Below are 13,717 nucleotides of genomic sequence, written 5' to 3'. Positions count from 1 at the left end.
AATAAAAAGACCCTAGTGAGATTGCATAGGAGTTGAAATTGGCTCCTTGGTTTGCAAATACTTCCTGATGGGCACCATATTCTAAGCAGCAGAGTTTAGATTCTGAGATTCCCACCAAATTTTCCTAGAGGAAATAAATTTACTCCTACAACTTTAATAAGTATACATATGTATGGTTGTCTGATCTTCTTAGTTGTTGGAAGAGCAACAGATAACTTCAAAACTCTGAGGTAGTCTACTCAGTTGAATATCACACCCACACACCAACAGAAAATCCAGATTGAAGTCTCAACAGCCATGAGAAAATTTCCCTGCAAAGGATGACAAATGTATAGTAGGCCCAAGCATATGTTGTATTCTGCGCAATTTTTTTTTCTGAATTAGAGTATTTATCCTATCGACTGTAGCTCTGTGTCACCAATGGAGTTTGGACATAGAGCTGGTACATAGACTTTTTATTCAAAACTTTTCAAACTAAGAGAAGCAAAGTCAAGGGCTATACCCAACTTAACTGCCATGGACTCCTCAGATCTGGGTATGGTGTCTCGACTAAGTCCAGAGTACTTGAGTGTGAGCTTGATGCTCGGAGTAGATGAGAATTCGCAGAGTATTAAGAGGAGGTGATAGCATGTTGAATGCAAGCACTTGTTATTTTACACAAAGACTTTGGAATACTTAAGATTCCTAAAGAAGTGGGCAGAAGTATTAACAACCAAAAAGTCTTCCTTGTCTACCTTTTGCATATGTTTGTCATTCAAAACATTAATGCCCTGGTGTTCTCTAGGTCTTTTAGATAGTTCTGTTGCTTAACCGTCAGTACTAGATTTCAAGGGAAACGTTATTGAGGATGGACTGTGCTGAATCCTTCACGGGTTTGGTGTCCTAAGAAAATCTCCTTCTTTGTGTTTTCCTTAATAATATGATTCTGTGTTTTCTCTTAAAAAAAAAAAAAAAAAACAGTATTCAAGAAACAAAAGAATTTTTGCCTCTCTATTCATCCTCTAATGATCTGTGATATTGCTATACTACAATGACCACTTATATAGAAAAGTATACTCTAGTTGCTGGCTGAACAAGGATCACTTTCAGTGAAATAGATTGGGTGCCCAGGCCCAGTGCGTACATCCCTAAAACAACCTTTTCACTTAAGGCTGCTAACATTTAACAAGAGAAGGGGCAGAAAATTTAGGAGTCAGAGAACAAGGAAATTTCCTGTGTGGTTGTGTCATCTAGAAATGACATGGACAAAATAGCTGCCTAAGTAAGACCAACACCAACAAACATGTCAATATGAAAGGGAAATCTCACAGGACCCTGGGCCTACAGTGAACTAAAAGCAGGCAATTAAAAGGTATAGATGAAATAGTGAGAATTCGTCTTCCTCAGGACTGAGCCAATATCTGATTATCTAATATCAAGTTGTCATGCTTGGAACAGTATTCGTACAAATGAGACTAAACAGACTTGGCATGCTGCATATATGTATGTATGAAATATTTAAAAAAAGGAGGCTATGACTTTAAGAGGAAGCATGAAGAACTGCTGTGTAAGGATTGGAGGGAGAAAAGAGAGGACATCATGTAATTACATTTTAATTTTAAAATATTTTTAAGACTGTGAAGAAATTATTGGCTAAAATCATTGCTCATATCATATATAACCTCCTTTCACACACATCATATCAGGTCATTGTTTCATAAAAGGAAAAATGATCCTACATAATTCAATACTTTATGTTAAAATAAAAAAAAACAGATAAATAAAATGAGATCAAGCATCTCATCCAGAATTACCACTTTGTCCTCTCAGTCCCTTTCCTTCAGCGCTTAGCTCTGCCCTCCTGAGTCTAGCTTCCATACATGCCATCCAAGATTGTCAATAGCCAATGTCCTCCTTACTCACCCCTGGCGTCTTCCCAGGCCTGAGTTCATCTTCTTGTTGACAGTTCTGTCTCCTTAAAACAACTTTCCTGAAGTTGCCTTGATTCTAAACACAATTAGTAACATCTCCTCATGTCTCACATATTCCGTAAATAATTCTATCAACTCATCTATAAAAAATTTCTCCATATGTCTTTATAACTTCAAAAAAACAATAACTGTATCAATATAATGTTCTTAGAGTTAGTAGCTGTGCCTTATTCTTATGCCTGCTAGACTAAGAAATTAATTTTTCTCAGCAATCAATATATCTATTCAATTAGCAAAAGAATGAATTAAAATCTTGAATACATTGAATTATTTAAGTTCAACTTGAACCCAGGTATCATGGGTAGCATATCTGTTTCATAATTGATCACAAACATTCATTTCAGTGTTGTAATGGATAAAAAGTGCTTCAGTTTTGGTTCAGATTCTGCATTAAGATTTTATTCCTTTTTCATTGTCTATTATTCCATCTTTATTCAATTTCATCTTTTTAAAAAATGCTATAGGTTTTAAAATATTTGTTTAAAGAAAATCATCAGCATGTCCTTGATTTACAAAATTATATTTTAGAATGATAAATAAATTATGGTAAACTTTTCTCAATTTGATATTTTATAATTTAGAGTGCCCTATCTTTTCTTTTAAGTATTAACCTTTTAATAAAAATGATATATTTTCTTCCTTAGAAATTAGAAACAGTATTTACTCATGTCTATTGTCCCAACTATCACTAATAGATATTATCCCAGTAAGGAGCGTATATCTTTAAATAGTATCCTAATTATTGAAATGTGTGAGATTACTTTTCTTATGTAAAAGTGCTGGCTTCAGAAGAGAAGGGGACCCTTTAGATATCTATTTTCAACTTTAAATGTTATTTTTTTTCTTTGAGCTGACTATGGTAGATTACTATGTCTCATATGTTTTCATTTGCTTGCTTGTTTGTTTGTTTGTTTTTGATTTCTTATTTTATTGTCTTAGTATTACTTCAATATGTCCAGAGACTCCTTCCTGGGCTGAACTTTGAAGTTTGTCTTCCCCTTTGGTATTCTTTCTGAGTGTGGTTTTTTACTATTATTTGTGATTACCTCTTCTAGCATGATCACAATTTCCTGCAATATTTCTTTCACTCCCAGGGGAAATTAGTGTCTGTTCATAGCATTTATCTCTTGCCATTTATTTATGTTTTGTGTGTGTGTGAAAACTGAGACAAGAAAGCAAGAAATTAATTTAATACTTTGGCAATGTCTATCTCACTGGTCAATAATTTATTCTTATAACTTCTACTCTGCTATCTTCTGCAGGGTGACCTCTGGCCATTCCCATATCTGAAACACATTCTGTGTACTATTTTGACCTCCTGTCATATTTTTCATCCGTGTTTCACCTTGTTTTCCATGCTGCCCTTTGTCTCTTCTGTGTAATACCACATAACCAATAGTCTGTTCCTCACATCTGAGCTGTTCCTATACTTGATTACTTTTACAAATCATTTGTCATCTATATTGGATTTTCAATTTCTGTGATATTTACTTTCATCTTTTACATAAACACAGTCCCCTGAGAAAGCTCAACGTTAATTTTCTTGGAAACAGCATCCCATTTCTCTTCTGTTTTGTTTTGGTCTCTACTACACAGATGTAGCACTTGATTTTTAATAGCAAACCAGATGTTTCAAGTTATTATTTTCTCACATAACATTTGTACTTATCATTAGACATCATTAGACATTCTCTAGCCTTTCTTTAATACTTATAATTTTACCTCTGTGAGGACATCTTTGGAAATGGATTTTATGTTAATAAAAGTATGTGAGATCACACCTTTACCTGTAGCTCTTCACAGGAGCAGATCCAGACATAAATAGTCTACTTTCAACTTATATTTATATTTGTAAAGCTTACTTTGTTAACATAATCATTATCACACATATCCACCAGGTACAAGTGGAGTTTAGGACAACTTGCTATAGTCACTTGGTTTTCCCAACATGTCTGGTGAATCCTACACAGTTAGTCAAGGGAAATACATTACTTCCTGAGCCACTTGGCTCAACCTTTCTTGTTTTATATTCTTATTTTACCCAATCTTCAGCATTCTTGAAATAAACTTACTAAAAGCAAAACTCCTTGTAAAATGTATCCTTCACTTCTAAACTTTTGAGTTGTGTCTCTTTTTTTCCCCACTTGAAAATTTTAGAAAAAATAATTGCAGATTGCAATAAAGCTTGGGGAGATTGACATGTGCCTGTGAGAATGATATAGACACTGTCAATATGCTTTTTGCCAAATTTTTTCCAAAAGAAACACATCCAAATGCTGTCACTACCAGGATGCTGACACTGATATATTAAACATGTAGAATATTTTTCCATGAGAAGTCTATGTTGACATCCACAACAAACATGCCCAAAGTAAACAATTATACCAAACAAGCTTTTCTACTCCAGGCCCTGTTAGAATATGTTCAAATTATGTTTTGCTGTATTAATAGCAAGTATCTAGTATACACATAAGCAGTGGGGAATTGAAAAAAGCAAAGTCTGTTCTCCCTTTCTTCTGTCCTATTTGGAATTGTCTCTGCCATATTGCAGAAACTCTGGATGGTACAACCTGCTAGCATAGCATGCTCCCAACCTCCATGGTTTTAATTCTTGCATGGAAATACATAAGCAATCTTGTGCTAAAGTTATAATTTGTGCCTTCAGGGGAGTCAACAAGTCAGCAAAAAGACTTGTATGTGAATTTTCCCAAGTACAGTGAGCCCAGAAGTCCTGCACAACTGCCCTGAAACAAATAATTTTACAATCTATCTTTCTTCTTATGTTAGTTGCTGATCCTGATCTCAGTCTAGAGAATTGTACTTCTGCTCTCCCTTATATCCTAAATGATACCTTGTCAAAAAGTGAATAGAAATTTAACACAACATAAAGTGATCCAATAAGCTTTAACCATTTCTACACACAAGTAGTCCCATATGTGACACACTTGGAGTCAAAGCTGTAATTCAAAACACTCGTGTTTTCATTAAAAGTGGTGATGTTATCATCAAGAGAATTTGCTGTTTCAATATTCATTTTTCTGCAGATAGTGAATAGTTTCTAAAAAACAGTTGAATAGTAATTAAATATGGATTACTAAAATTGTTCCTATAAAAATTTCTTTTTGCTACAATTCTTGAGAATCAGTCGCATTAGCATGTGTGTTGTGTGGGAGATTTTACTCAGTGGGGAGTGACCTTATCATCTCCATAGGGAGCAGATGCCTCTTTTCTCAAACTGAGAACTTAATTAGCAATCTTTCCTTTGAGTGTATTCAGTCTTTCTATCATTTTTTATACAGTCAAGCATTCTCAGGTTGGGAGATTTAGAGAAGTCAGGACCCAGCATGACTCCTCCCTTCTGAGATTCCATTCTTTATTTGAGACCCAGTCAACCTGAAGGTGAAGCTAAAACAGTTTTTACATCTTTTAGAATACAAATAGCTCTTGAGTTGAAATATACTAATGTTGTGTGTCCCTGGGTACTGAAACCAAAATAAATAATGAATAAAAAAAAAAAAGAAAGAAAGAAAAAGGAAAACAGACTTGATTTCCAAATAGTCAATTTGTCTTTTTGTCCCTTAGAGAAATGGATTTTTTAAGGTAAATTTTGGAAAAAAACCTACTTATTGGAAGTAAATACATTTTCAGTTTTGATGCATACTGTAAGCATTAAGAAGCATGACTAAGATTTTTGTTTCATTATTTGATTATTTGTCTATAGGTCATGCCTCAATATTATTAGGAAATTGTAAGACAATTTTGAGTAACTTTTACTCTATTCATTTATTGATTTTGCATGTGTGTGTGTGTGTAGATGTGTTTAGAGATGTCATGACACACAGGTAGAGATTGGAAGAGTCCGTTTTCTCCTGCCATGTGAGACCTATGAGTTGAACTCAAGAGGTTTTCAGGATGGATTCCAAATGTCCTTAGCCACCGAGACAATTCACTGGTTCCACACATGTCTGTTTTTTCTTCTCCTCTCCATAGACATGCAAGTAATGTTCCATTTTTGATCAAATATCCAATATTCTTTGGAGAAACTTGGTGAAAGTTAAAAGCATGAAGAACAAGTCTACTCTGTGTCTCCTGGTCGCACAGTGTTTCATGAACATCTTCAATAATAACATATACCATTGTTTAATAAAGTTTTCTTGAGGATGTTACCACTACTGTAAGGCAGCCTTTTTATAACTTAACATATCTATCTATTTCTTAGGCATTTATATAAATGAAAATTAATGCTTAAATGCACTGATTCATTCAATGTAATTCATAAAACAATAAATATTCAAATGTAAGATACTTAGAATGAGATAAAATTTGGCCTTTTACTGTAAAACTTTGATTTTGTTCTACAAAAATAGTTCTCATAAGAACTATGACAGCCCTTCTTATTTCTTAATTTCTGAAATAATAAAAAATCTGGTTTGAAACTATTTTCTCATGAAGAAATTATATCCACATATTCATATAGAGAGATATATAGATGAATATATGTATATGGAGAGAGAGAGAGAGAGAGAGAGAGAGAGAGAGAGAGAGAAAGAGAGAGAGAGAAGAGAGAGAGGAGAGAGAGAGAGAAGAGAGAGAAGGAGAAAGAGAGAGAGAGAGAGAGAGAGAGAGAGAGAGAGAGAGAGAGAGAGAGATTATATGGTGATATTATGGCCACTTACTGAATGCTGTGGGAAAATTTTTGGTGTGTTTTGCTGTTATTGTTGTTGCTTTGTTGATGTTGTTTTGTGGTTACTTTGAAATGAAACAGACTTCCCCAGCTCTGATTTCTATTGAATCATCTACACCTTAATGTACTAACAGATCTTAAACTTTATGCCTAGCTATAATACTTCTCCTTACAGCTTTCCTTTTGCCCTGTCTATGTCCCTTATAGCTGTATTTTTCCTCACAAATTGTTCCTTATTGTGAAAATGATAACTCTTGCATTCGTTATCTTAATGTGACTTTATAACTGAGCCCAGGGCAACTTTATCATATTACTAAACCACTGACAGACAGCTGTACTGAATTACATACATGATTTCTTTTCAGTCCAGTTAAGTTGGACTGAAAAGCTACGAAAATTAATTAAAGATATTTCAAAGCTTTGCCACCATAACCCCTTAACCCTTTTTGTTTATACCACACATTACATCAAACATCTGCTACCTTATATTTGATATAGTTTTATATGTCTTTTTTTATATTTCATTATAAGCTTTAATGTCAAAATAACTCAGTCTTCCCTGGAAATATTATACATAGCAATGTATAGAACATCTGTGCATTTTTTTGACCCACCAGGACTCAAAACAACCAACACACACAGATACTATGAGAGATGTAAATAAGAGTATCAAGAAGCAACATTCTAAAAGGTTATAGATAATTTTTGTTTTATAATTGTGATACAATTTCTGTGAACAAGATGTACTTTGTCTGGATTGATAACATCCATAAACTTCTGGCTCTTGAGACTTTTCTGAGAAGACATTCTAGCAGATGGGCACTCAGAAAGTACATAGTGGGTAGTCAGTAAGTTGTGAGTAGTCTAGTATTTGTGAATAAGTCATCAAGAAATGTCATAATAGACATAAAGAGAAACCTTAGAAACATTGATTCAGTTAGAACATACTGAACTTGGAGACAAAGAGCCTGTGTGATGGAAGAGACTGGGAGGACAGCAAAGTGACATCTAGACTTGTTGCAACTTACTCTTGGATTGTGAATATGGAAACAAGGCACTTTGTAGGTATGACTGTATAAATGAAACATGAAATGAGAATGTTAGTGTGGGTTGTATGGATGGTTCCATGAGACTGTGTATAAACCACCAGGAAGGGACACAGTCCATTGACACCTTGAGTTTAACTCAATATTAGACTTCTTACTGCCAAAACTGAAAAATAAATTTATGCTTCTTTCTCAATATTAAATCCATGGTAATTTGTTACAACTACAACAAAACAGAAATGCAGCTATGATCACCTTTTATGCAGTTAAAATTAACATATTAAATTATTGAGAACTGATGAAATTCTTAGACTATGTCAGTGACCTTTATAAAGTTTTATGTGTATGTTAATAATGTTAAATCACTTGTTTTAAAATGTACAAAAAATTAAATGTAGGAAAAAATCTAGGTAAAATAGAAAAGTATTACATATAAAATAATTTTATAGCCTTAAAAATAAATAGAAAATAACAGCAATGTGTGTATGGCAAAATGGCATATTAATAGTTAATTTATGTCGAGTTAAAATAATCTTTTAGTTGAGGAAGGTAGTTTTCAATTTGAAGAAAATTGAATGACAATTATTTATAATGTCACATTACATAAACTTCTAAACTTTCTATTCTATTTCTATAATGAAGTATTTTTATTTATTGTATCACATAGAAAGTTAGACTCAACATTATACTAGATCCTAAATATTTTAGCTTTCCTATTCATGTTACTGTTAATTTGTAGATGTCCTTTTGATTTTATATAAACTGAAATGTACAAATTGCATCTGCCTATTTTACGACTTTTCAAATGCCTGGAACTCTAAACTCCAATATTCTGATATACTGCATGTCACCAGCTCTTTAAATTTCTTCCCTTTTCTCTGTGAGCTGGAATCAGTTAAAGCTAAGCTACAGGACAGTTGATTGCATGCATCTGTAGCAAACTTGTATTTGGTGATTATCCAATAGGAAACTTGGGATCTAGTTTTGTGGCTAGTCGAGGGAACAATCACACTAAAGAAAATATGGAATAGTTCTGTTGTACCTTGTTCCTTAACCCCAAAAGACCACCAGGGAGCCGATGTAGTGGATGTAATCTGATGTAACCACGTTAGGGTCTCTTTATTATAAGCTGGAGCTTGGGCCACACTGCCATCTGTGATGCAACAGAGAAGAAGGGTGAGGCCTCAAGCTTTCAGCAGGACAAGGCTGATGCTGGGAGTCAAATCATGAACTTCTGCTTTCTTCCTGATTGGTAGTTGTTAGAAAGTAGAATCCTAGTGGTATGCTTGCAACCTGGAAACTGGTGCCAGGCACAGGTTTGTTGGGGAGTAACCTGGAAACTGGTGCTAGGTGCTGACTTATTCTCCAAGGTCAAATTCTCCAAGATGGAGTCTGGATCCAAGAACTGGTCTCTCACTTCAAACTTGGGTTCTCTCTCCCCTGACTGATTACTGGGTTTTATAAATCAGGTGCTCTGCTAGTCAGCATTTCAGCAACGTTGCCTCTGGATGTCACACACATCTGTGTCTCTGTCTCTCTGACTGTCACTCTCTCTTCCTTTGTCTGTCTCTCTCTGTCTCTCTCCACTTCTCCCCCTTCCTATCACTCCCCCATCTCTCTCTCTCTGTCTCTCTCTCTGTCTCTCTCTCTCTCTCTCTCTCTCTCTCTCTCTCTCTCTCTCTCTCTCTCTCTCTCTCTCTCTCTCTCTCGTCCTCACTCCTTTTCCTCTCCCTCTCCTCAGTAACTCTCTTGTATTAGATCTGCTCCTGATGTGGTCTATGCAGCCCACCTTGGCCCAGTACTGCCAAGGTACCTTTCCCTGCCAAATCCTAACATTGAGGTTGATTTTCTTTTCTTTTCTTTTCTTTTCTTTTCTTTTCTTTTCTTTTCTTTTCTTTTCTTTTCTTTTCTCTTCTCTCTCTCTCTCTCTCTCTCTCTCTCTCTCTCTCTCTCTCTTTTTCTTTTTCTAATAACTTCTGTTATCTACTGAGTTAGAATTTTTAAAAATAAAATTATATAGTATGAAAAGGAACTTTAAGTCAAAGTTTTCTCTACAACACACATCAGAAAATCACTCTTCTTACTTGTCCATTGGGTTTTTAAATATGAATATATATGTTAGCTATTTGTCTGTGGATTCCAGACGGCTGTCTAATTCCTGATTTTCAGCTATTATGAAGGAAGCTTCTGCATATGTCTTCATAAGTATGTTTATCAATACTCCTGAGTAAATATCTAATATGGTTGGATTGTTCTATAGGAATACATTTAATTTTATAAGAAAAGTCTACATTTTTTTCAAAATGACTAAAAGGTGTTAAACTCCTTGATATGTTACTTTCCCGCTGCCAGTGAAATAAGCCAATTCAAATCAGATTACATTATATTAAAGGGCCAGGGAAGTCACTGTGGGAAAGAGTTGTAGGAGAGTAGAGGAAGAGAAAGTGTGTATGTGCAGAGAGAGAAAAGAAGAGAGAGACTAAAATGTCTGGATTACATAGAAGGAGCCATAGGGGAAGGGTAGTCCGGCCTCTGAGCTGGAAAGTTCAATGTATATGCCAGGTAGGGACTGAAGGACGCTGGGAGAACCTAAAGGCCAGGTCTGCTTTGGTATGTAAAATACGCACGTCAGTACTTTATCCAGGAAACCAAACACTCCTACTGACATTTCATGTTCATTTCAGCTACTCTATACCATTTCTAATGATTATTTATTTTGGTACGTACATAATGTTAATTTTGAAATTCCTTGTGCTATCAAATAAATTTCCACTTGTTTATAGGTTACAAGTATATTTTATTATGCAGTGTTTCAACTTGAATAGTTTGTATTTGTATTGTACTATCTATGTGGATTGTTGTTGAACTGCAGAAGTCCACCTTAATTTTCTTCTGTAATGCTTGTCACTAAACATTCAACTGGATAGCCTTGCCCTGGCAATCTTAGGAATAAGAGTTACCACTTGAGCCTTAAAGAGGATGTTCCCTGGTCATTTTTGCATACTGTTCACACATTAAAAACATTTCTTCTGATCCCATTTGATAATAGATACAATCCACTTATAAAATAAAAATATACTTATAGCCAATAAATATAGCCAAGTAAAAAAATCTATTTGATAGCACAAGGAATTCAAAATGAACCAAAAAAATGGTAACACTCCATGCATATTAAATAATTATTAGAAATGCTGCAGAGTAGCTAAACGGAACAAGAGCTGTCTGTGGGAATTTAACATGTCTTACTCATTTTGGCAAAATGTTGGATTTGTCATACTACTTTGCAAATATTGATCACAGTTTTCTCCTCATGTTTAAAGATTATACATTGCACCACTTGCTTTTTTAAAAATACTGAATGAAACCTATGTACCGAAATATCAATTGTATTTTGATGTATAATTCTTCTAATATATCAATAGATGATATTAGCTAGTGAGCTCTTTTCATCTGTGCTTTTAAAGTATGCTTCTCTATCTGCTTATGTGGGTCTAGAGAGTTAGGGAAAAAGCCATATACTTCCTGCAGTAGTTTAACATTGGCGTGAATTCGTAAATGTTTAGTGGGATTTGTTGTAAAAATCTATTCCTGGAGAGTGTCTGGTTGAAGGGTGATTTTTATTTGTGAAAATTCAATCTTTAGCACATATGGGACTTTTGCAATTTTTGCAAGTTTTCTTCTTTCAGTTTTAGAAGTTTACATGCAGATGTGTGCATTTGTGCATTTATCTTCTCAAATGTTTTATCACAAAGTTGTACACAATGTTATTTTCTACCAAACAGTTTTGTTTTTTTTTTTTTTTTTTTTTTTTTTTCCAGAGAGAAGGTCAGGTTTTCTGTGATCTCTTTGAAATTACTCTGTGTATTGCTTCACAAAATCTATGTCTGCCTGGGAACCATGGCCTCCACTATGCTGTTTTTCATGCTGTATTTCTCACTCTCTGCTCTGCTACGGGAGAAGAGGCAAGAATCCTCTTTTAACTTTAAACAATCCTTTACGCTTCTAAAAAGTTTATTTTAAGCTTACACAAATGTTTGCTGGCTTTTTACCCTTTTTACTTTCAGACTAAAAATTTTCCTTAAGAATTCCCTAGTCTGCTGGGTTGATGGATGCAACCTTTCCAGGACCCTCCATTTTTATCGGCAAAAGTAATTTATTGCACCTTCAGCCTCGCTGACGATGTTTCTCTGTGTGAAATACTGGTTTCAGAGTTGGCACTGGTCTTATTCTCTGGGTGTTTTCAAGGGTCTTCTGAAACTTACAGTTTCTGTTGGGGTAGACGTTTGTTTAGAAACTCTTCACCTGTGTGAAATGCGTTAACCAGCTCATTACTTTTTTTTCTATTTCTTCTAGGCAGTTTGCTCACAGTGTGTCCAACAGGACCTTATTTGTATTTACCTGCTGGGGTAATTTTATCTTAGCTGGAGCTTGGTAACACATGATAGACTGAGATCAGCCAGGACTCAGGGCTTAGATGTCTTCTACATTATTATTTCATTCCTAAGGTATGTCTGTCTATTTCATTTTTTGAGCAGCATTTGTTTTTGTTTCAAAGTTTTGCCCTGAAGGTCTACTACTTGAGGTAGGCTGCATTTGGGTTTAGTGGCACAGGAAGCTATTTCATTCTTTTTCCCCAGGCGTGAGTTCCTCAACATAGTGGATATCTTTGCTCATACTTCTAAGTGTTTAAATCACTTCTCTCTCTATTTCAGCCAAGGTTTTATGGTATGATCTGGTAGGGGAAGGACTAGGAGAAAATACTGAAACCAGGAGTTTAGCAGTAAGAAGTATGATAAATAAACAATTCAATAAAACGATGCTGAATAAAGTTCAAACTAAATATAATGTATTTTTGTCTTCTATTTGGCTCACTCATCTGTAAACCTAACCAGTTTCATACTCAGTGTAAAAGAAATGGTTACATGAAGCAACTAGTGATTTCCTCTGAGAGATTTTAGTTTTCAGAAAGGTCGTCTGGGGAACACTTTGGATGCTGGTATCATTTTAATGGAGATTTTTTACCATTCTTTCCTTTTAAACTGCTTCTTTCAGTTTACAAAGAAAGCAATAATAAAATAAAGGGCTGATCAGATGATCACACTATCACAGTAGTGATCAGACTATCACAATATGGTAATTATGGGCTATCTTGAAAAAAAGCTATCTGATCAGGCTGGGCAAATCAGTTCAGTCAATATTTACTAAGCAATTTTGCTCAGAACAGTTTGAAAAAAAAAAAAACCCACACACACAATTTTATGCTTTTTTTCCTAAAACATCTATCTATTTTGCTTCTTTTCCTAAAACATCTATCTATTTTAGTAAACGATCATGGACATACAAGGGGTTATTTTTCACTTGCCAAATAAGCGCTAGGAGATCAGCAAACACCTAACTCTATGGAAGCACAGAGCCAGAACGCCAACCCCTGAATGTCGAGGGCAGGAACAGAAATGAGCTGTAATAATGGCATAATTTTCTTGTAGAGTCTAGGGGGAAATCAAGCTAAGCCCTGATTTTGAATGTCTCAGATAAAAAAAAAAATCATATAAATATTTTTCTGGTTATTTATGTGCTGTTTACCACTTACTGGTGGATTTGTCTTGCTGAAGTGAGGCCTTCCTCTCAGGCCTCTGAAGGAACCAAGGCAATGTTAGTTAAGTACCTCATTAGCATTCAGATTTAGCATTTATCCATTTGTATGGAATGAGATTACTGTTGATTAATGGTGAACTTTCTTCATGGAAGCAGTCTGGAAAGACACTCCTCCCTCTGCCTGGCAGTTTGAAGAAAACAGTCAGAGTGAATGCAAGGCTCTGTGCTGTACCTGAAAGAAGGGTGTACTTTAGTTAAAGAGTATGTACTTTGGTAAGATATTCCACACTGAGGGCAGCACATTCAAAACGTAAGCTTTGCAATTTAGAGAATATAGCAGCATCTTTCAAATGTAAAGCAAAAAAAAAAAAAAAAAATGGTACAATGGTCAAAGATAAAGCTGACAGTAGGCAGGAACTGAT

Source organism: Arvicanthis niloticus, chromosome 27 (assembly GCF_011762505.2).
Source record: "Arvicanthis niloticus isolate mArvNil1 chromosome 27, mArvNil1.pat.X, whole genome shotgun sequence".
Classification (NCBI taxonomy): Eukaryota; Metazoa; Chordata; class Mammalia; order Rodentia; family Muridae; genus Arvicanthis; species Arvicanthis niloticus.
Note: the sequence above shows the minus strand (reverse complement) of the source record.